The following is a 24,349-nucleotide window of genomic DNA, read 5'->3' as shown; positions in this document are numbered from 1 at the left end:
GAAATGTAGCGCCTGCCCTCTATTTCAGCAGCAGCAGCAGCGTCCTGGCAACAGAGCAATTTTCTATCATCAAGGATAAATGGCATCGAACAGAACATTCTGATAAAAAAAGAGAGGGGGGGAGAGGAGGGGAGAGCGAGCGGGGAGGAGGGGGAGCTTTAGCCCGAGAAGACCATGATTGCTGCCCTTCCTGTCCGTCATCCCTTTACAAAACCCTCTCCTCCAAACCTGAGCCGCATGCTGTCAGAGCTAATAATGTCTTCGAAAGAAGGGGGGCGGTGGGGGAGAGCGAGAGAGAAATAGCATTCAGGCACAATGTTCCCATTTATGACATAGAGCTCCTTCCCACCCCCACCCCCTCCCCAGCTCCCTTCCCCTTTCAAAAGAAAGGGACACAAATTTTGCAAATATATATACGTACTGTATACAGTATAGCCTTCTTTGGTTGGCTTGGAATTAAAAACAAAAACGAAGGAAGTTGCAAGATGCGCCCACCCACAGCAAAACATCAAGCCCTCCACAACGGACTTTCAAGCTCAGGCTGTAATAAAATAAAATAAAATAAAAATCTATAGGATAATAGTAATAATAATAATAATAATAATAATAATAATAATAATAATAATAATAATAATAATGGTGGTGGCTGTTTAAATGCATCAGGGAAATGCATGGGGAAATAAATGTAGAGAGAAAAGGTTGCGATTGCCTTTAGGATCAGATGATCCTCTGCCCCGGTTTTTGCTGGTGCGCAATTGGTCGGGGCCTCTCACAGCGCGCAAGGTGAGCGTCCATAAGGATAGTCCAGGATTCCATACTAGACGGTAATGGACTGTTTCAATGCCCCTAAAGCAGATTCTCCGCAGTTCCTGGGCCCTGAACCCCATTGGACTGATGTATATACTTAGAAAGTCGTGCTTGAGACGCATTCGCCAAGCGTTTAGTCCGGGATGCGTTCTAGGATGAAACATAACTCGATTGCGTGGAGTGCAAGTGGAAAGGCGGAAACCAGTCTTAGTTGGATTCTTGCTCGCGAGTAAAGTGTAGGATTCCAGGCAAGCGCCTCCAGGCAAGTTATTGGCAAGTTCCTGAGGAATCAGTCGAGCTTAGCACTTCCTCGCTGGATGGGATCCGGGTATTAATGAAAAAGTCTCGGCCCAAATAACAGTTCTGTAGACCAGGCTGCTAGTCTCATTCATTTCACGTGACTCTAACTACATTCCCCCATGGATGGGATGCTGATGTTTTTTCCCAATGGGGCGCATTCTCAAAAATGCATAGTAAGGCAGTTCAGGGTTGTTATGCAAGTTCCATTGAAATTAATGTTCGCTGGTAATTTTATGCTGGGGAGGGAGTCTCCATCCAACTGGACTTCAAATTTAAACAATAAAGAGCTCTCCATAAATGGGGAGTGAGGGGACATAGGAACCCATCAAAATGACACAAAAGTGTGTCCAGCTGCCAAGTTATCAACACAAAAAGTTGTGGCTGGAGCACAAATTTGGTGATGGGTAGTCTACAGATTGTTGAGATAAAATATGTCACGGGTTATGCTGCTTTGGCTCTCCAGCCCAAACAATGGCTGCAAACAAATGGCCCAAAGATGCAAGGAGAATCTAGGACTGCATTCTTAATAACCCATAGAGGTGAATGGAGGGGGGGGATTTCCAGTGTCTTCACACAAGCCAGGACTAAGCATGTTACAAATTAAGCATGTTGCAACTTTGAATAAAAGATTCAACTTGTTTAACTTCACTGGCCTCTATGACTTTCATTAAAGTGGAGAAGCGGTATTAGCCTATTGCAGAAGCAAAAACAATGCACACACGCACACACCGTGTGTGGCCAGATGAGCATGAAATACCACTGAATTTTCTTTTCAGGGCTCCTATGTATACAAAGCAAGCACAGACTCCTTGGCAGATAACACATTCTCCCCAGCTTTGCTATGCTAATGCAACACCTAGGGTGCAAGAGTTTAAGTTGCATGGAATCCTTTTGTTTCCATTTGTTTAGGGCGCCTGCTGTAGCTGACATAAGAGCAACCTTCTGGAGTTAAGGTTTCCAAGTGAGGTAGCTGAGCTAGTCTATTGCAAGGAGAACAATAGAGAGTCTTTTGGAACCTTAAGCTAAAGTCCACTTCATCCAATGCAGTTGGCGCTGGAGACATGAGCAAGTTGGAGTTCAATGGCAGTGAAATGCAAATCCTACCATCTGTGGCAATTCAATTAGCGCTTAAATGCATGCAGAACAATCAATTCAACTAGAGCTTCAGTGAATGCAAAATAAGGACAGTGGCCTCTCACAAAAGCCGTGGTTGACACAGTCACCTTAGCATTGCTCTGTCTGGGCCTCAAATAATAATTTATTAAATTTGTATATCACCCTTCATCACAGCATAAAACTACAAGATCAAAACACAAAATACTTAATACAGTGGTACCTCAGGTTACATATGCTTCAGGTTACATACGCTTCAGGTTACAGATTATGCTAACCCAGAAATAGTGCTTCAGGTTAAGAACTTTGCTTCAGGATGAGAACAGAAATTGGGCTCTGGCGGCGAGGCAGCAGCAGGAGGCCCCATTAGCTAAAGTGGTGCTTCAGGTTAAGAACAGTTTCAGGTTAAGTACGGACCTCCGGAACGAATTAAGTACTTAACCTGAGGTACCACTGTATAGCAAGAACAAGAACAAACCAATAACACACCCCAACACATTTAAAGGGATATAGGGTGCTAATCAGCCACAGGCCTGGTTGGAGAGAAACTTTTTTCCCCGCCTGGTGCCTAAAGATATTTAATGGAGGTGCCAGGGAAGTCTCCCTGGAGAGCATTCCACAAACAGGGAGCCACTGCAGAAATGGCCTGTTTTGGTGTTGCCACCCTCCGGACCTCCCATGGATGAGGCACACGAAGAAGGGCCTCCAGCGATGATCACAAGTTCCAGCTCAGATCCTATGGGGAAATAAACGAACTAAACTTATTGATAAGGAGTTTTGTTCAGCTGTTGGAATGGAAGGTGGTTTATTGGTTTGTTGGGGGGGCTGTTCTTGTTTTAATTATGTATTTTGTGTTTTTATATTGTATTTTTCTGTTGTGAACAGCCCTGAGGTCTACAGATGAAGGGAGGTGTACAAATTTAATAAATAAACAAAATTTAAAAACGATGCTTATGACTGTGAAACCTGAATACTTAGTCTTGGCTCTCAATTTAATTCACTTGATAAACCAGAAATACAGTTGACTGTCTTAATGCCTCTAACTCTTGAAAAGTAAAAAAATTGCTTTCTGGGAATGGATTATTACCTAATATAGCTAACTAGGATCTCCAGTTCTATGAAAAACACATATATATGTATACATTTATTTCACACCCTTTTCCCTAAGAAGGAATCAAGGTAGATTACACGCACAAAGAATAACACATAATAAACAATCAACAAGCCAGCAACTGAATAAAACAACAATTATGCAGTAAACAAACACTGCGATAATCCCATCATTATTTCAACTGCGCAAATGCAAGTTCAGTTTATTTCAGCAGGACTCCCAAGTAAATAGGAATCCTGTAGTCCCATCACATCTATGTGTGAGCAAATGCCAATGAAATCAATGGAATCTACTTTTGAGATAACACATACAATCTAGCTGCTAGTCCCTTTGAAGTCAATAGGACACTGTTCAGCTTCAACCAAATCCACAGAATTTGTGACCTGTCAATTCAAACACACCCTCCCAGAGACCCAATAAGTATGTGTTTTCGTTACCTGCTTGGGATTACAGGGAAAAAAAGGGAGGACCAGGGTGCATGGCTAGTGAGCTGTGTGGAACAAGTTATGCAAGCCTTAGTTGCAGACCATGTCTGTGAACTGGAAGATTTCTAGTCCTTACATTTCACCCTGCTGTTCTGCAGAGGAGCTTGGGACATCCATGTCTCCCCCTTTGTGCTCATAACAGCTCTGTGAAGTAGGATAGGTGGACAGCTAGTGATTGGCCCAATAACACATAGGAACAGCTGTGCACAAATAGAGATTTGAACCTAGGTTTTCCCAGACACTCTGGAAGCTATACCACACTGGCTCTCAGAGGCTTGCTGTGAGGACCAGTGAAGTGGGAGTTACAGGGCATTTTGAAGGCTAGCTCCATTAAACTTCACCAAAAATCAAAACACCAGCATCTGAAGCACATTTTCTAAGGCAGAGTTTGTCCCCACCCGATCTTAGTGAGAATTTGCTTTGCTAGTTTTCCAAGTGAGAAAAGCTGCATGGAAACAAGGGGTTATTGTTTTTTAATGTGTATATGATTGCTCCAACTTTTATGATTTATTAGAATGAGGAAATCTATATATGAAGTATGGTAATTCTTCACACTTCATGTGAGGAAACCCACCAAAAGTGTGCAATATTTCAGCATGCGTATTCTTAAATGCCATTTGCCAAGATTCTGAGACTATAGAAGTGATGGGAGGTTTCATTTTATATTATTCCCCCAAAGAATGTTCAGAAGTCACGTGGTACACCTATGTTCCTCAAGCTAAGCAAGGGTAGCCTTGGTTATTCCTGAATGGGGAGACTACCTGGGAGCCACACACATACACAATGCTCTGAGCTCCTTGGATGATGAAGAATATGGTACCAATGTAGCAACAAGAAGTACTATTCTTTATTATATTGATATACTGCCCTTTGCCCAAGGATCACAGGGCGGTTCACCATATAAAAACAGAAAACTGCACAACAGTGTGCTTTGTTGTGGTTTTAAAGGCATTTTTGAAGTCCACCCAGATCTTACCACCACCAAGATACTCAGAGGCCAATTAACAGTGCGATCCTATGCATGTGTCCCATAGAGTTTATTCCCAAGTCTCAGTGCTCCCCAGGATGGAGGATGGAGGGACTTAGGGACTATCTGTGAAGGAAGTCTGCTGGTGGGACGACACATGGAAAACTGCTGGGGGGAGCTAAGCATGAAGCAAAGGGCTCAGTGCCAGAGCACATGCTTTGCCTGGAAAGGTCCCATGTTCAATTCCTGGTATCTCCAGGTGGGTCTGGGAGAGACTCATGCCTGCAACCCTGGAGAGCTATAGCCAGTCTGTATTGCCAATGGTGAGCTATAGGTGGACCAAAGGTCTCACTCAGTATATGGCAACTTTCTATGTCAACAGTGAATTGGAAGCATGCCAGGGTGTAGGCATGGTTGCACCAGGTTCAAAGCTCCCCCCGCCCCCATACACTCCCTGAAGAAGAAGAAGAGTTTGGATTTGATATCCCGCCTTTCACTCCCTTTAAGGAGTCTCAAAGCGGCTCACATTCTCCTTTCCCTTCCTCCCCCACAACAAACACTCTGTGAGGTGAGTGGGGCTGAGAGACTTCAGAGAAGTGTGACTGGCCCAAGGTCACCCAGCAGCTGCATGTGGACAAGCCCAATGGATCAGCAGAACGGTATGACAAAATGGCAGGGCAATGGATACAGCAATAAAAAAATAAGGTTGGGTTGCTCTCCCCTAGCACTATTGCCTATTGCGGTAAGCAGAATTACTTGCCTGGTCTGTCTTTGGTAGTGGCTCAGCAGCGACAATGCTGAGTGATTTGCTCCGACAGAATAGATGCTTTTTCAAAGAGCCACCAATCTGGACATTTGTAGTCACACTGCATTCCCTCTCTGTTTGTTCATGGAGCTCTACCTATTTCTCTTCCTTTACCCTAACCCTTATGCTTGAGAAACAAAGACCACCCTGTTATGCTATTCTATATTAAAGGTGAAAAGATACTCCCACTTCCAAAATAATATACAACCCTCAGCCCTGGGGAAAGGTTGTAGCTTAATAGCAGAGCACATGCAGAATATACCAAATTCAGTTCCTGGCATCTCCAGGAATGGCTGAGAAATATTTCCTGTCGAAAGAGCAATGGTCTGTCGGTGTAGACCACCTTTTCAGACTCAGGACCCACTTTTCATGCAAACATGCACCCTTTTCTCAACCTTTTACCATATATTTGCATGGTGGTAGAGCTCCTGTTGCGACCCACCTTGGATCAGGCAGAGACCCACCAGTTGAAGACCAATGATGTGGACAATACGGAGCTTAGATGGATGGATGGTCTGAATCAGCATAAGGCTATGTTTCTGGGTGTCATCTAGGTCCAGAGATCAAATGAATGACACAATGCCATCCACAAAGTGTTCAGGGCAATCCTTGATGGGTTGCAACCCCAACCTATTTTCAAGTAAGGGCTTAGCATCACAGCTTTAATTTATTGACAGTTTCTGCTAGGCAGCTGCTGTTCTTCAAAAGCACGAAGATGACTGCTTTGGATTCTTTTGTTTTGTTTCCTAAAACAAAGTTACCTCTTGAATGTTCAAGTGCTATTGCCCTGGTCTACGCATTTGTAGCAGAACAAGATGGCACCATGCTGGGGTGGTAGGATGGAGAGCTTGACATAAGGAAGTATGCAGAAACCGGACCCCTCCCCCCCCCCGCCACACAAACACACCTGCAGTCTGAAATAGTGGTACAGCCCACTCTACCATCTCAGCATTCTTTCCCTGTTCTCCTGCATGTTACCGCACTGAGTTAAACATTGCCTCCTGTGATGAGCTCACCTATGGGGTCATAGAATTGTAGAGTTGGGAGGGACCACAAGGGTCTTCTTAGTCCAACCCTCTGCAGCACAGAAATGTTTTGCCCAATGTTGGGCTAAAACCCATGACCCTGAGATTAAAAGTCTCGTGCTCTACTGACTGAGCTATAGATCTTAGTGAATTGCCCATGAATGCCTCACCAAACGCGCGCGCGCACACACACACACACACAAAAACACACAATCAATCAATGAGGAACATATTGCTACTAACCTGACAGGAAATAATTCCTATTTCAGGGATGGCGAACCTTGGACTCAGAGGCCAGATGTGCCCCCCCCCCCCCAGTTCTTTCTCTCTGGCCCTTGGGACATTTCCCACGCTTTCACCTGGCTGAAATATATCTTTGAACTCTAATCATGCCTCTGGCTTGTCTGGATGGAGCCTAGGGAGAGCTGTGTGAGTGTCTACCATGCAGACAACTTTGCATTTATTACTCCTTCTGCTTTTGCGTATGGGGCCATCATAGGAGCCAACTCCTAGGGGGTGGAGCCGAGAGGTCTTCACACACACCTATAAAATATTTGAGGGGTCTCCCCCCCCCAGTTCATGGGCATTGCCATTCAAATGGTGTCTGTGCACTGTGTCATGTGATTGATTAAGTAGGGCAGGGCTTACTCAGGCCCACCCCAATATTTTATTCAAGTTGGCACCTCTGGGTGCCATCCACTACTGGCACATGGACCCCAGAAGAGGAAGTGTCCCCACTCTGGTCCTCTTTGCTTGCCTTGACCCACCCCAGGACTCATCTGCTCCCTTTTCTCACTTTCTCTGAGCTGCTGCAGCAGGCAGGTACAAACGTGTGGAAGCTATGGCTGCTTTCTAGAGATGAAGTGGTTGTTGTTTTGGTCCCTGCTGCTTTTTGAATGCATTTTTGTTGTTGTTGTTAAAGTATATCTAGACCCCAGAGGGGTTCCCCCTGAAATTACTGATTGTACTGCTGAGATCAGGGGTCAGCAAACTTTTTCAGCAGGGGGCCGGTCCACTGTCCCTCAGACCTTGTGGGGGGCCAGACTATATTTTGGGAAAATAATAATGAATGAATTCCTATGCCCCACAAATAACCAAGAGATGCATTTTAAATAAAAGCACACATTCTACTAATGTAAAAATATGCTGATTCCCGGACAGTCCATGGGCCAGATTTAGAAGGCGATTGGGCCAGATCCGGCCCCCAGGCCTTAGTTTGCCTACCCATGGCTGAGATGTTCAAATTGTGGGGTGCTCTCATATGGTAAGGATGCTGGTCAACTGCAGGAGGACTGGGGAGGGTCAAGAGTATTGGGATTCTATGAGAAGCGACCCTGTGCTAGTGGGAGACAAATAGGAAAGAGGTGGAAGGAATACTCCTGGGAGTGTCTCTGTCTCTCTTGCATAACTTTGCAATGTATTGTTTGGAGCAGTGCCTGCAGAAGCCAGGCCCTTGCCTCTTTCTCAATGGGGGAAGCACCATAAGGTCAGTGGCAGAGCATCTGCTATGCATGCAGAAGGTCCCAGGCTCAATCCCCAGCATCTCTTGATAGGACTGGAAGAGAGTCCTAGCCTGAGGCCCTGGAGAGTCACCACCAGTCAGTTTACTGTAGACAATACTAAGCCAGATCGGCCAATGATCTTAGTTGGAAAAAGGCAACTTCCTATGCACCTGTGTACTCACCTTGCCCTCCTCCTCCTCCTCCTTCTTCCAGCCCTGCCATTTTTCTCTTAGCTGGCTGGACTTGAGGAACTCTTAACTTTCCACACAGCAGTCCCTCTTGAACAACAGACATTGCTAAGTGACTCCATACATATCCCCTGACTCCCCTTCCTGTTCACAAGTTGTTCTAAGGAATGGGTTCTATCCTTTGGATCAGACACCTTGCTACCCACTTTATAAGGCTTGTCTTCTAGTATCTGAAGGGTCCTCATGCAAAAGATGGCGCTGGTTTGCTCCTTGCTGCTTCCGAGGGCAGGAACGGAATCAGTGGGTGAGGAAGTGCAGGGAGGCAGATTTTGCCTACACATTAGGAGAAACTTCCCTAAGGTTAGGTTAGAGCTGTTCGACAGTGGAACAGGCTGTGGAGGAGACTCTCCTTTACTAGACTCTCCTTTTTAAGCACCTGCCAGGGGTGCTGTCATGCCAGCCCTAGATCACTGCTTGAGTTACGGGGAAGGGGATCAGAACCTTGATCCGTCTAGCTCAAAGTTTCCTGCACTGACTGCCAGCGGATCTCCAGAGCCTGAGACCAAAATGAACTTGGGCTCTTTACACGCTGAGCTACAAGTCCTTCCCCAAAGGAACAGCTTGGGAGAGCAATTTTGCTATTCTCTGTTGTTACTGACTTATTTGCCTGGTTGGAAATCCCTCGCCAAGTTCGCTCACTCGCTGGTCTTCTCTCCTCCCCATCCAACCTCTGCGCTTGGAAGATTGATAGGCCTTTTCCAGCGTGGCTTCCCTCCCTCCCCCCCTCTCTCTCTTTTCCCCCTGAAGCTGTCGACATCGGCAAATTAATACTACTAATTACCCCTCAGTGGAGACTAACCAGATCCTTCTTGATTGGATTTTGACTGCTGTAATTTGGAACTGCGGCGGTAAGGCCGGAGCCCGCGCAACATAAACCCGCTGGTGGTGACGACTGCCTGCTTTTCACGCTTTTTAAAAGAACAGGGTGTGGAGAAGGAGATTTATCAATTTTCGTGCAACCTCGCTCGAGCAGCGCTGCTGGGTTAGGGCGGTTTGCGGAAATCAGGCGAAAGGCGGCTTAAACCCGCGATCACCGTTGCTCTTTCTAGCCCACGGAAAGGCTTGGAAGATGCTTTCTACACAACTCAACGGGGGGGGGTGAACCCTACAGAAGGAGGGAGAGATGAAGATACAGGACTTGGGGCTGTGGTTCTTGCATTCTCCTGAGTACTGTCCTTGGACTAAATCCCATAGGAGCCAGTGGGGTGGACTTAAAAACGTTGTATAGGAGCCAACTCCTAGGGCCCCAGGTTCCTTCGGTCCCACCAATAAAATATTTGAGGGGTCCAGCCCTCCCCCCAAGTTGATGGGCATTGTCATTCAAATGGTGTGTGCCGTGTCTTGCGATAGATTTTGAGGAGCGGGGCTTAACCCCCCCCCCCAATATTTTATTCAAGTTGGCACCCTTGCAACGTGGTGCCCTCCATATGCTGTTGGATTAAAACTCCTATCAGCCCCGACCAGCCGCCAGGACTGCTGGGAATCGCAGTTCAACAACAACATGACTATCTCCACTTTCATGACTCATAGGATCGGGACACAAGAGGATGCTTTAGATTAGAAAAGGCAGGTCATTGGTCTGCCTAGTTCTGTATTGTGGGTCCTGGCTGGAAAATGGCTCTTAATTAAGAGTTTCAGGCAGGAGCCTGGCGACTGAACCCGGGGACCCTTTTGGCACTCAGAGCACGTGCTCTGCCCTTTTCCCTTGGACTGCACATCGGGGCGTCGTCACGGCCACGTGGGCTTGCGTACAGAGGCCATGCTCGGCTATGCATTTCTATCTGGTGGCAAGGGTTCCAACTTGAATAAAATATAAGGGGGGGGCAGATAAGCCCCACCCCGCATAATCGATCACACGACGCGGTGCATGCACACAATGTAAACAGCAATGCCAATCAAGTTTGGGGTGGTTCGGCCTCCACAAATATTTTATGGAGTTGGCTCCTATGTCTGATGTCAAGTCCCACGGGGAATATTAGGTAGGATCACTCTGCACAAATTCGCGGTAGAATTGAGCGGCTCCCTTTCCAGAGAATCGCAAGGAAACAGTGCTATAAATAAATTCGCTTCGAAATGGGACAGATCACAGTCTTGAGCTAGATTTCCTCTATTGCCCTTTAAAGCACAAACTTCCTCCCCGAACCAATCCCTTGGCAGGTTCAACTTTCTTTCTTTCTTTCTTTCTTTCTTTCTTTCTTTCTTTCTTTGGGGGAGAACCGCACTGACACAGGAATGTCACATAAAACAGACCTCCCCACCTAAGGACCTCATGAGTCGGATTTACAACGCTAGCTGAGATTATAATCTCGACAGATCAGCCGTTTCTAAATGCTTGCGTCCAGTCAGATGTCGATGCATTTGGGTCTTGAGAAAGAGACAGGGAGCCTCGACTAAGGAATAAAATAATTAAGGCTGCAACCCCAACCCCTCTTGCTTGGAGTAAGCCTCACTGACTGCAGTAGGACTTACTTCCGAGGAGACATGGGACTAACGAGGGGATAGAATATGAGATCTTTAACAGGGTCCGCCACGTCTTCTGCGGTTTGGGAAGAAGAGTGCTGTGTAAGTCGCAAGTCTACGCAGCTGTACATATTTACACCAATCCCTACCTACCTGGACCAAAGGATAATTCTCAGTTGTCTACGTTTATCCGGCAGATCCATGTCTTCTATTATTATTATTATTATTATTATTATTATTATTATTATTATTATTATTATTATTATTATTAGATGGAGCATAGATCAATGACTGAACAACATTGACCAGGCACTTTCTTAAGTTCATTACACCCTTCCTTACCTCCCGGGAACTCGAGCTGACTTACACAGACTTCTAGAGCTGCCTCCCACCCCGCGCTGACCAGACCCAAGCTCAGAATTCCTCCAGGAAGTGACCGGAAGTTCGAAACCAATCGCTCTCAGAGTGGCTGCAAAAGGGCCGGCAGGCAGATCTGCGGAGGGAAACGGGGCGCAGGGGCAGACCTTGACTGTCGCCGTCCGTAACGTGTGGCTTTAATTACATGCCTTCCGGCTTAGCACAGTTACAGAAGAGGACGTAGCGCAAAATGTATTCCCGCGTAGTACACATGGAAAGCTACTCCTTTCTTCTTTGCATTTGTGGGGGGGAAAGGGGGGCGATTTCATCACCATCGACCGCTCTATGTGTCACCCCAATTCTGCGATTGGCTTCATGCGGTCTAGGGGTGGGGTTGGAGCTATTCATTAACAATACGTAAAAGGATAACCCCTCGCTCATTGCACGTGTCAGACACGACTGTCTATGTGACCTTGGAGGCGTTACTACGCTTGGGCCTCAGTTTCCTATTCATTTGCCATAAAAGAAGGAAGAATCAATAGATGGACGGACGGACGGGACAATCAGACCAGGAATAAATTATTCTGGCCTCAAAATGAAATAGTTCCCTAGAAGAAGAATTAAACACATCAGTGTAACTAAAGCCAACGCGATAGGTTGAGCCCTGTTGAAGTCATGGGAGGCGGAATGGTCTTTCATTGAATTATGGAGCGGTTCTATTAATTTGCAATTTTTTAATTAAATGTGCGTGACAGAAAGATGCTACTTTCAACATAGTGGTAGGCCTCCCTCCCTCCCGCCTCCCTCCCTCTCTCTGTGTGTGTCTGTCTGTGTCTTACGTCTCTCCCCAGAGTTAATAGATAATGGATCTCTCAATGGATCGCTTATACGTAATTAATTTTCACTTATGTTTCGTTGTCTACCGAGAACTTGATGAAGAAGCCGCTCGGTTTATAGGGACGGAAGCCGCCAGGGAGGGGAAAGCCAGCGAGTTTTGTCCAGTATAGTTAGATAATTAGAATTTCCTGAGTAAAGAAATGCAGGGGCGAAAGTGGGGAGGGGGGGGGGAGAAGCCAGGGCAACTGCATTAATTAAATCAACTCCAACAGAAACATGAAAACTTCTGCCTCTGTCTCTGTCTCCTGTGTTTACTACCAGCCCATGCCACGCTTGGTAAATGTATTCTTTGAAGGTAAGAGTAAATAATTGCCTTTAGCGCAACAAGGGGAAGCGACGCGGAGGCTTTTTGAAGCTCGCTAAAAATAAGCTACAAGAGAAAGCGAAAAAGCTGAAGGTGGAGGAGAAAGAGGGAAGGAGGCCATCGCGATAATTTGATGCAATTAAAGTGTCTGCCTTCATTTGCCGAGGCGATCCTCGCTCTCTCTGGCTCTCGGCGATGCTCTTGGAGATGTGACGAGAAAGAGAGAGAGAGAAGATCCGGCCGGTGGGTAGGTTCCTTGCAGCGAGAAGGAGTTCGCTGCTGGACCGTCTGAAATATTGATGGACGGGGCTGCAACTCGATCGGAGATGCAGGCAGGAGAGCGCCGCGTCTATGCTTAAGGAGCCAGCTCTGTGAAATTGCAGCCTTCGCTCGCCGCGCCGCTTTAGAAGGGATTAGAAAACGAAAGACGGAAGAAAAGTCCATGGATGCTGGTTGTTGCGCTTTTGCGCGCGGACGCAATTCTCTGGCTAGAGCCGGGGCGCTCGATCCAAGGTCTTTTCCCCCCTCAGAAGTAAACCCCACAGGTTCCGATGGGGTTGTAGGTTGAATCGACCCCGCCGCCCCCACTCCACTTCCTCCTCTCCTCTTTCCCTTTCTCATTTCAGCAAAGCCAAAGCAAACTTGTGGGCAGACAGGAATCCACCCAAGCGCCTGATCCCCCTGGCACATTCCGAACTTGGAGGCGGGCCGACCTTCTCCCATAGAAAATAAGAGGAATAAGACAAGATTTGTAAAAGCACATCAAGAAGGGAGAATAGTGCGACACAGCCAGAATAATGGGGCCAATAAATCATCGTGGAAAACGTCTCGTTGGTGAATTGGCCTCTGAACTGCTGCTGCGGCCCTGATTTTAATTTCCACGGAGACCTGAGTTCCAACGTGGGCTCAGAGGGAGGCTTTGGTCCAGACGCTCCCTCTGGATTCCAACCCGCCTCACAGGGATGTTGTGAGGGCATAATGGAGGAATGCCAGGCACACAATCCCAGCGGTTAAAGGCAGGATTAAAATATAGATATAGTTGGTGGTAGTGATTTATTAGTAGCAGTATTTAATATTTAGTTGCAGTATTTAATACTATCAACAGAAGAGCAGCAGCAGCAGCCATCGCCCTTGGAGCGATCCGTAACTTGGAGAAGCTAAAATGTTTGGAATGAAACTGATGTGGAGGAGAGCAGCAGCCGAAAAACTGATCCGTGGAGGGAAGAAGGGGTGCTGTGTGACTGCACTGGATTTGAACCACATCCTGAGCACGCTCCTAAAAAGTCAGCCCTCATAAGTAGGAGGAGGAGAAGGAGGAGTTGTGGATCCCGGCCAGAGACTATTGAGGTTTGGACTAAAGGTTGGAAGGTACAAAACAGTCCCCAGTTAAGGAATCGCTCGGCTTTTAAGGCGTTTGCCCCTGAAGCCAGAAGAAACCGTTCTGAAACAGTATCTTGAATTAAGACAAGGTGGTGGTGGTTTACATAGAAGCAAGGAAAGCGAGGGTCTTAGCAGGCTGTTATCCTAAGCAGCAGTGCAACGGGGGGAATAAGGCCAATTGATTTCTTAGTAAGAATGCTGAGGATTGGGGGCGGCCTTAGGTGCCTTCAGGATCCAGATGAAGGGTCACCGTGCGTGGCAGATGTTGTGAGGACAGGACGCGTTCACACGGGGAAGCTGCTGCCTCGGATTCCACCAGAACATGCGCATCAAAACAATGCACCACCTACTGCTAAACTCCCGAGACTCTGCACCCTGATCATCCCACATCCCCAGTTTAGTTCCTCACCCACCGGCTTTTACACCCCCATCCCAGGGAAAGTCATTGTTCCTAACCCCGCCCCCCTCTCCCGCAGGGCTTTGAAAGCACTCTATCGCCTCCCCAGCAGCACACATTGAACCCATCTGGAAGAAGGATCCGGTTTAAATTACAGGACAAATCTGTACAAGAGACAGTGGCTGGGTCTCTGTGGATCGTTCCCGTCTGCCTTCCATTATTTTGACCCAGGGTGCTGTGCAGCAAACGCTGCGTGTGTGATCCATCTGTGTAGGCTTTCCTCCCTCCCTCCCTCCCCCTCCCTTTCCCTTCTTCGCTTGCTCCCCCCCCCCCCGCACGCTCTCCGCCACTTCCTTCACACTAGCGGTATGGAAAGCCCTTGACGCCTGCCAGTCTGTTATAATGCTCGTGGGTTTACAATCCAGAAAGCGAGGAAGGAGGAGGAAGGGGAGGAGGAGAAAAGAAAGTGTGTGTGCAGGGGGGTGCGCGCGGTGGAGAGCGTCTTCTCCCCTCCATCCATTCTCGGACTGGCAGCGTTTAACTCCCTGGCTTCTCCTTAAAATAGCTCGCTTTCATCTAGAGGAGGTGACCTCTTTTTGTGGGATCCTTTGCTTCCCACTCGCTCGCTATTAAGGAGATGACAATATGACATCCCGGCAGAAGACGAAGAGCAAATGTGTTTGGGGGTAAACAGGGTTGGGGGAAGCGCTGGAAATGTGATCAGCAGATGGAGAGGGGGGTTTGGGGGGCGGGAGGTTAGCCTGAGAGGGAGGGAAGGAAGGAAGGAAGGAAGGAAGGAAGGAAGGAAGGAAGGAAGGAGAAAAACTTTTAAGCAAATGCTTATATTTGAGAATAGTGTCAAATTTTAGGAGGTGGGTAAAATAATAATAATAACAATAACAATAATAATAATAATGATGATGACGACGACGACGAAGGATTGAGGCAGGTGCCTTTTCATTCAGCTCGCACTTCTCATTCACTCCTAATTAGCTCTCTCCTACTGATGTCAAGAAAGTGGCTTGCTCGGATGGATATTAAAGGTTGGTAGAGGCAGCGCTGCCTTTCTAGACCATCGCGCCAGAAGGACTCGCGATTCCAGCGCTTTTTCTCCGCAGGACAGAGAGATGTCTCTGAGGCATCTCAGAAGCTGGGCGCGAGCTTAGAAAGACATACACGTTTCAGGGATCTTGCTCCTAACAAGTGAGCTGTACACGTGCACTGCGATCCTATAGAAGTCTGCTGAGATGGAAGTCCCGTTGGGATCAATGGGGCTTATTCCCAAATTTTGCTGTATAATCCCAAGCACTGAGAAGTGTGTCTCCTGGTAAAGCACTCTTACTATGAAGTAAGCTCCACTGAGTACTGTACTACAGGAATTACTTCTGAGTAATTCCTTCCTTAGGATGGCGGAGCAAATACACAATGCATACGGTAATAGCTCCAGAAGTATCCATCCTTCCATCCATCCATCCTTATCTCTCTATCAACATACCTACAGAGTGGGCTATGTCCCAGGAATCGCGTCTTTGTGTGTGGATTGACTTATTTTATCCGTTCCCCACAAACCTGTCTCCAGCTCAGACTGGGACTCTTCCAGATTCAGTGGATTCTGAAGATATTTAGGTGATGCCCATTTCGTTATTTTCCTGCGTTTTAGGTCTGACTCTTTAGGGGGGTTTTTCCTTGAGAACAAGACACTGTGTCACAATCTTATCTGCTCTGAGCCTGTGGCATAGGGCGAGCTGGAAATCAAACGAAGGAAGGGAGAAAACAGATATCAGTTATCTGTGTACACACAAGCCAAACTTTAGGGGTCAGCTTAAATGGATCAGTTTCATGTATTCGCGCGCGCGCGCTCTCGCTCTCTCTCACGCATATAACGGATTACATCAGAGTAAGATCAGAAAGCAGAGAGTTCCTCACTCCCCCTCTCTCATTATTTTAAAGGAAAACAAAAGAAACATTTTCTCTTTTTGAGCCCATTTTAACATGGTGCGCGCGCGTGTGTGCTCTATATATTCTACATCCCTAAATACAAATATATATATATATAAACAATCCTGCACATGTCTTAATCAGAAGTAAGTTCCAGTGAGTTCATAGAGGACAGCAGTTTAAGCCTCTTTTCTCTCTTTCTTCCAGACACTGGGGCTGCCAGCCTGTTACCTGGAAGTAACCTCAGGGGACTTACATATGAGTAAGAGTGCAAAGGACTGGTGTCTCACAGCCCAATCCTATCCGTATTTATTGCGAGTCCCGTTCAACATAAGCCATGTTTAATTCCGATCAAATATGACCGGGCTCAGTTTACAAAGCGCTCAAATACTCAAGTAAACTGTTTGCTTGTTCATGTCGAGATTTTTTTTTGGGGGGGGGGCTGTCACGAGGGGCTGGATAGATCCACTGTAGACAGTGCCAGCTGTTCTAGAAATTCGTGAACAAGACTTTGGTAGCAGCCCTGCAACCCCTACTTTCCCGGTGCATATATATATATATTATACACACACACACACACAACCTTGAAATGTTTTCAAACATATTTTGCTTGGTTTTAAATTGACACGCACACACCCAGAACTAAAAAGTTAAATACAGAACTAAATTGCACACATGGGTTTCTGAAAAGCCTCCACCATCACCAGGAATCTGGTGGAACCCTTAAGGAGGAACAAATGATTTCTATATTGAAAACGCTCTTTCTAACCCCCTCTCAGGGCGCATTGCCTTGCAAGGCGGTGTACAAAACTGTGTTAACAAACCAGAACGCTGTCGCAGTGAAAGCCATATCACAGGCCCTCAGAAAAGGCCATGACTGAAAAAACCCTATACCATGTATCTTCTGGTAGGACCTACTGTGTAAGCTTCCGTGAACCAATGTCCACATTCTAGCCCATGAAGCTTTTATCCTAATACAATTTGGGATATTTGAAGCCTTGCAAGACTCCATTGTTTTTGCAGTACCCTGTTACTTTTTAAAGAATATATGCATAGATGCCCTCAAAGAATGCAGAGCGCCATCCGCGCTGCGAATTTATTTATTTGCTTATTTCACCTTTCCACAATCGGTCCCCAGGGCGGCTAACAACAATTCAACATAAAATAATGCCATCAAGTTGCGTGCAAGGGGAGCTGCTTCCATTCATTTCAGGACGAACGTTTTGGTGGGTTTCTCATCCTCCACCACACCATGCCCCAAAAAACCTTGTATGAGATAAGCTCAAGCGTCCCCCTCCCCCAAAACTCTGGTCTATAAACCCTTTAAGCAAAGGAATAAAATATACTGTGTAAGATGTCGCGTTTGACAGTGGAATGAATTATATGAGCGACCCAGTGGATGCTACCAGGCGTTTTGGAAGTGTGTCTGATTGACTTTCTACCGACTCCGCATAAATCACTCTAAAAATAGGACCCCCGTTTCCTGTTGTTCTCAGAATGTATCTATTAACAAAAACTCGGGAAGGGGAGGAGGCGGAGAAAAGGGAACACAGACCGTCCCTACTACTGAGTGTTCACACGCGACAGTATGTGCGCAAGTGGTTTCGGTGCTGCGCCTACTTTTCCTAAGTACAAAGAGGTCTTTCCGGGGTTAGGAAAATGCGTTCGGGTCCGAGTTGCATAAGGAGCTAGGCTGGTTTGGAAAGGTCCTTCCATTGGCATCAGTAGGACCCATTAAATAGAGCTTTGTGGTCGGCGGCTGCCAGGCAGATTCTGTTCAAAGACGCTCTCATTTCCCTGGGTTGCAGATCGGGACATCTATTTACTTCCAAATTTCGCGGCCATCGAGGTCGATTTCTTCGTCATCAAATACTTCCAACCCTCTCTCTTTCTCACATTCAGGATCCACCGGGTCTTAAGCTCCCGGTATGAAATATGCTATGCGCAGGAGAAATAAATAACTTAAAAGACCCACTGATTGCATCTGTCAATATCCTGCGTGCATCTGGCGGGGGATGAGGGGACGGGCGGAAATATATTGTTTCTCTTCCAACAAATTCACTCTTAGGTGTTTGGGAAGAAGCCTTTTCTCGGTAGCTCCTTGCAGTATCAGGAGCGAGCGGAATATGTGCGCGAGAGTGTCTCTCTGAGTGTGCTTTAATACACCCTTGGTGAAAAATTCATGGCGAACGTTTGCGTGGAAGGGAGGCCCATCACTGGCTTCAAAGCGCGCAGTGTGCGTGGATCACAACAGTTTTACACTCTCGATCTGACGCACATCATGTAGACCTTTCCCATTTTTCACTGGCGTGTGTGTGTGTCTGTGTGCAGTCCCACTCTCTGAAAGCGACTGTTGCTCCCAAGATAAATGCGTTCGCGATGTACTGGACCCGCTGCGAAAGTTCCATCCGGACCCACGAGGAGAGCCGCGCAGCGCGATCCTAACCACTTTTAATCCAAAATAAGTCCTAAGAGAGTTACTTACCACGAGGAGAGGAAGCGTGCTTTGGATTGCGGCCCTAAGAAACCCTTTGCTGCATCCAGCACCGGGAAGCTTAAATATAAAGGAGGATTTGGCTGCAGTAGGAGGTCCGTAACCCAAAGCAAACACAGTTCGGCCTTGATTCCGGATTTTCTGCAAGGGAAAGGGGGACAACTCTCTTAGTTACAGAGAGACGAGAGGAAGAAACCACGGCTGACTTTGTGGGCATGTGCTTTAAGCGGGGTTCTACTGGTTTGAGACTACTCCTACGAAACGGCCTCTCCCGCTTCATTATCTTAATTCTAGAGGAATCTCATTTGAAGCAATTTGGGGAGGGGGGAGCCACCGAGATGTTGAATCAATTTCCACAAAACAAGAAAGGCCTGTAGAAGTAACTTTGCCGCACCATTTTATTAGATGGTTTCCCGTAGAGCCTGCCAGCTTAGACTATGAGGAGCTCAATGGACTATGAGGAGCTCAATGGCCTCTCTCCAATTTAAGGAATATTCTTGCGTCCTTAAAGCCAGAAAGACCTTCCAAGCAAATGTGCAAGGGTGTGTGTGTGTGTGTGTGTGTGTGTAGATCTTATATTTGACAGGTTTGAGGGCCTCGCTTTTGACAGTTTATGTTCAGTTCCTTACAGCCACTACACCTCAAAAAAATAAAATAAAAAATCCACGGGAGAGAAAGTTGCCGGCTTTCTCACACGGTGCGATTTATTTCGAGACCCGTGTAAACGAACACCAAGTTATTCCTGCGGATTCAAAGGCTACTTATACAGGTCTAATTTCCTTAGAATGAACCTTGTAACTGAGCTCGTCTTAGCAACCAAACACCCTCCCCAATTCAGGCTTTTCCTTGCAATGAGGCCTGAGGAAAGCCGCTGAGGAAACCAAGGGCATGAGCTTTTCGTAGTGATGGGATGAGCGGAGAAGGAAAGAAAATGGTTTAGAATAGTATCTCTGTGCTTATTCTGTGTGCAATTTCGCTTAATGGCTTTATCTCTACAACTTTGTTGAACTAAAGAGTGGTTCGCAACTAAGTTTTACTCAGCATAGACCCAGCGAGGTGAGTGAACATGCCTAAGCTGTGTCCAGGAATTTTTGTAGGTCTAGTAAGGTAAAGGGACCCCTGACCATTAGGTCCAGTTGTGACGGACTCTGGGGTTGCGGCGCTCATCTGGCTCTATGGGCCGAGGGAGCCGGCGTATAGCTTCCGGGTCATGTGGCTAGCATGACTATGCTGCTTCTGGCGAACCAGAGCAGCGCACGGAAACGCCGTTTACCTTCCCGCCGGAGCGGTTCCTATTTATCTACTTGCACTTTGACGTGCTTTCCAACTGCTAGGTTGGCAGGAGCAGGGACCGAGCAACGGGAGGTCACCCTGTCGCGGGGATTCGAACAGCTGACCTTCTGATCGGCAAGTCCTAGGCTCTGTGGTTTAACCCACAGCGCCACCTGCGTCCCTCTGTAGGTCTACTCTGAAGTAAAAACTTAGTTGAATGCCATCCAGCTGGTCTGAATGTAACAGAGCCACAGGCCAATCTCACCCAGTGAAAGTGCAGTGCTTGTGGGCGCCATATCCTGAACAAGTACAGGATCTGAAATAAGTCCCCGCCGCGGTGGGGGCTCTCCCCCAGTAACCGGGCTTTAAAGGGTCATAGCCTCGATTGGGAAACAAACCCTTATTTATTTAGGAAGAGCTTACTTCCAGTGCAGCTTGAGTATCTCATACTAAATCCTTGATTTCAGGTGGGGAATTTCTCGGCTTCGGATTATCCTTCTGGGCCCTTTACATTCTGGCCTGCTAAACCGAAACGTTTCCCTTCGGATCTGACTAGAACAGAAAGACGGAAATTAAGGAACTGGGTGGGGGGGAGGAGATAAGAAGTAACAGGGAAACGTTGCTTTCTGTATAGGCCATAAATGCACAGCGTGCGTCTTTTGTGAAAAAATCGCGGTTTTCCATGTCGGTAAAGAAGGAGGGGAGGGGGGGAAACCACCCACCCACCCCCCGCGGTCACTACTTCACACCCCCCCCCACGGCTAGGCCCGGGGTTCCTCAACTTCGGGACCAGCGAGGACAGCTCCACCTACCGCCACTTCTCCCCGAGAACGACCTCGCCTTCAGATTCCCCAGGGGCTTCCTCCGCACCCTCCCTGGAAGGGAACGAGAGGTTGAACCAGGCATCCCTCCGGAATAGGCCTCGCCCTTCCTTCTCCGCTGGAGAACTGGCACCCTGTGGGAAGCGGGGACTAAGGGATCGATCCGAGGGTGGCTGGGGAGATCAGCAGCAGGAGATCTCCCACACAGGCTAGGGGAATTGAGGTTCGAAAGGGGCAGGAGGCACATTTTAGCTGCGTCCCCCCAAGCGCCGCTCCCTAAAGGTGTGAGAGGCTCTTTCCCAACAGGATCCTGAAAACAATAAATATTTACGAGCAGCAGCGAGGCTCCTCGAAGTCAAGAGCCATTCGCACCAGCCAATGGGAGCCTCGGAAAGTTAACGCCAGCCTGGTGGATTTGGATAATGGAGCAATTGCCAGGATAAGACCCGGGGAGTTCAACCAGTTAGGGGTGGCGAGAGGAAAACCCGGGTGAGAAAAATCGTTCGGGGAGTTTGTCCATCCATCCTAGACACATGAAAGAGAGGTCGGCGCCACCTGTGCGGATGTATTAAAAATCGCCATGCAGATTTTGCCAAGAGTTGTGTTTGTCTATAGGTAGAGCGGCGTATGTTAGCAAGAGAACCGAAAGCATCAACAGAGCCAAAATAATAGCAACTGGTCTGCTTTGAGGTAAGAGACTCGTGATCACAACCATGCTAGGTACGCCTCGACACCTTGATGCTGTAGTGGGGGGGGGCAAAGAAGCTCAGAACAGGGATGGCAACGTAGGTAGAATGATATCTTGTATTTGGGGCAATCACACCGCAGGTGGGTGGGTATGCAAGCCTTCGAGCTGCACCGAGTTCTTCCGCCTCGTGTGTAGCTTAGAAGTTGGCGTATTTCTATATCAACAGAGTTGGACCAATAAAAGAGATCACCTTACTATGTGTATGTGTGTGCATAGCGCGTGTATGTGTCTGTTACGTCAGTGATGGAACAGAACAGATAAAGGATATACATCTCGCCGAGCATTTTAGAACAAATACAGAAAGGTCCCCATTCAAAAGAGGCGAATGAATAGATTGATACAAACGATAATTCTATACACATTTCTATATAGGGATTCGTTCCCTTGGATATCACAAACTCTCAAAGAAAGGGGGGGCATTTTACCCACCAACATATTTGCCTGGTGAGCTGCTTATGGATCTCGCAGCCTCTTCCCCCGCCCCGCTTCACGCGCGCGCGTTTCTCTCCTGATTTTATATCCTTGAAAATAAAACCGCTTGACGATTTCGCTCTCATATCATCTGCTTTAGCAGAGGTTCGTGTGGCAGGACACAAACACATATATAGCCACAGATGGATCCTGTGCGAGTTCACTCCGAATTCATTGCCAGTGAGTTCAAATGCGGACTTACCCTCAGGTAAGCGTGCATAGGAATTGCAATCCTAGAAAAGCACCGGGCAGAGCTTTTCAGAGAGAGAGAGAGAGAGAGAAAGAAAAATAAATAACACCGACAACAGAAACTCTCCCTAACCCAGTCCTCTCTCCACTCCCCAGTGTTTTCCGAAAAGCAAATGAGAAACGCGACTGTTCTTGGCACCTGCAGAAAACCGCTTCCCCGACGGTTGTTAACAAGAAGCTGGAGGGTATAAAGCAATAAACCTGCCAAATCTACCTGCGCGTTAGTTACACCCTAGGAAGAAAGTCTCTCAGGAAACTGGCAGCAGAACGCTAGTTGGACCTTCGCTCAGCTTTCTTAAATACAGTATTAAAAATCGCGCCACTCCATAACCACCTCTCTCTCTCTCTCCCCACCACCACCCCAGTTCTTCCATAGGACTAGGAACATTTTTTATTTTTTAAAAAAAGGGCATTGGAGATTTGTAAATGCCCGTCTCGGGTTACCCTATTCGAGTGTCGGAGTATGACTCTTGTTAAGAACTCCGCGAACAAGGCAAGACACTTAGAGCTGCATTCAGAGTTACTGAACCGACTCCAGAGGCTCCAGGAGTTAAACGCCGAGAAAGAGGGGGGGAGGGGGGAAACAGCCCATCATCTCTGAAAGAGGTACACACTCCCCCCCCCCACACACACTCCCTGTCCCGTGAACAAGTTACCCAACAACAGAGCGGTGATCTCTCTGCCTTACCCATCTCAAAGCGCAACCAAACCTTTTGAACGCAAAGCGTAACGCGAAAAATGGCAAGATCCGTGGGATTCTTAAGAGCCAACTATTTGTTTAAGGTTTGTCATGACCTGGCGAGAAGGAGGGCGGGAGAGAGAGAGAGAGAGAGAGAGAGAGAGAGAGAGAGAGAGAGAGAGAGAGAGAGAACCTCTTCTTGATCCTTCTCAATTCCAGGCCTTATTTTTTTAAAAAATAAATACTTGCCAGATCTGCAACAAACAAATCTCGTAGCAATGTCATATCACACGTCCCCTTGGTCTGGATAAATTTCCCCCCACCTCCAGGAGAAAAGTTGCCGATGTAGGGAAAGCCGGCAGGTTTATCAGCCTCTCCAACTTTCTCTAGCTTCTTCTCTCCCCCACCCTTGAAAGCGGTCTGGTCCCCCCCCCCTACCTGACTCCTTTTCCGTAAATCTCCAAGGATCCTAATGTTTCCCTGCTCAGTGGACGACAGATTCTTTTTTGTCTAAAAAAAGAAAGCACAAGCTGATTTGTCCCCCAGAACGAGAACGCGATAGATCCGCTGGCGTGTTGGTTCCAACTTAATGTCTTTCCCCAGTCCATCTTTGCGAGAGATGTGGCGATACCACCTGGATGTTCTGTTATAAATCCCCTAGCAAATAATAAATGGATTAATAATAACAAGGTATGAGGTTCTTTTTATAGAAAAAAATGGGAGAGAATTGAAACTAAATGCGGCAGTTAGACAACCATTTTGATAAGAGGATAATTGAGGCGACACTGGTGTATAATTAGAGGATAATTTATGCTATATCCACTTTTATTCCACCTCCCAAAATAAACCCAGTCCATAATCATTACAGGCAAATTGTTCTGAATTTTATAGCTGCAATTTGAACAAAGTAGTGCAGTTAATCATGGGAGATTTTTCTCTCTCTCCTTTTTGTGTATTCCTGATTAGAAGTCTAATTGCCTCCTTTCGGAAAGTAAAAATAACTGCGAAGCGACTCTATTTTTATCATTAACAATGTTGACAATAAAATAAAATCAACTGGAATTGTAATCGAAAGGCAAATTTAGGGTGAAGGCACTTTTCCTCGGGTAGTTTATATTGCAATCAAGATTTGCCAAACCACTAACCGCATGTCTCATTTGCATATATTTGAAAGCATTACAGGAGCTTCTGTTTTCAATAGGGGGGGAAATGTATTACTGACAGATCTCTGAGGATTCGCCCTCGGAGCAGGATGCTGAAAAAGCAGACACTATTGTACTGATCCAAGGACAGCGCTCCGAAAAACGAGTTCGCGCGCGCGCGCGTAGTAGGTGTTTGTGTGTTTTAAATGAATCCTTCCCCTGGGCACATTGCATCATCAGGAAAATACCTCAGGAAGGAACCCTGCTAATTTTGTCCAGAAGAACTCTGAGTTACCATCCAGGATTCTAGACCATAATTTACAGTTCTTTACTGGGCACCGCTTTGGCTCTGAACGCCAAGGCTGGACAGTGTTGTT

At 47.0% G+C, this 24,349-nt stretch overlaps 1 long non-coding RNA gene across 2 annotated transcripts in view; it reads right to left on the bottom strand.

Annotated features, from left to right (window-relative positions):
- The window catches only part of LOC309515821, a 62,177-nt gene that overhangs the window by 28,919 nt on the left and 8,909 nt on the right, over nt 1–24,349 (bottom strand). Inside the window, exon 1 of one of the 2 annotated variants that reach the window (XR_014212674.1) lies at nt 23,269–23,479. The exons of the other annotated variant lie outside the window; for it this stretch is intronic. This is a non-coding gene — a long non-coding RNA (uncharacterized lncRNA). Of the gene's footprint in view, nt 1–23,268; nt 23,480–24,349 lie in introns of those variants that run through there. 2 annotated transcript variants of the gene reach the window in all.

This window comes from Podarcis vaucheri, assembly GCF_965113315.1.
Source record: "Podarcis vaucheri genome assembly, chromosome: 12".
In the NCBI taxonomy this organism is placed as follows: domain Eukaryota; kingdom Metazoa; phylum Chordata; class Lepidosauria; order Squamata; family Lacertidae; genus Podarcis; species Podarcis vaucheri.
Note: the sequence above shows the minus strand (reverse complement) of the source record. Positions and strands in the feature narration are given on the sequence as shown.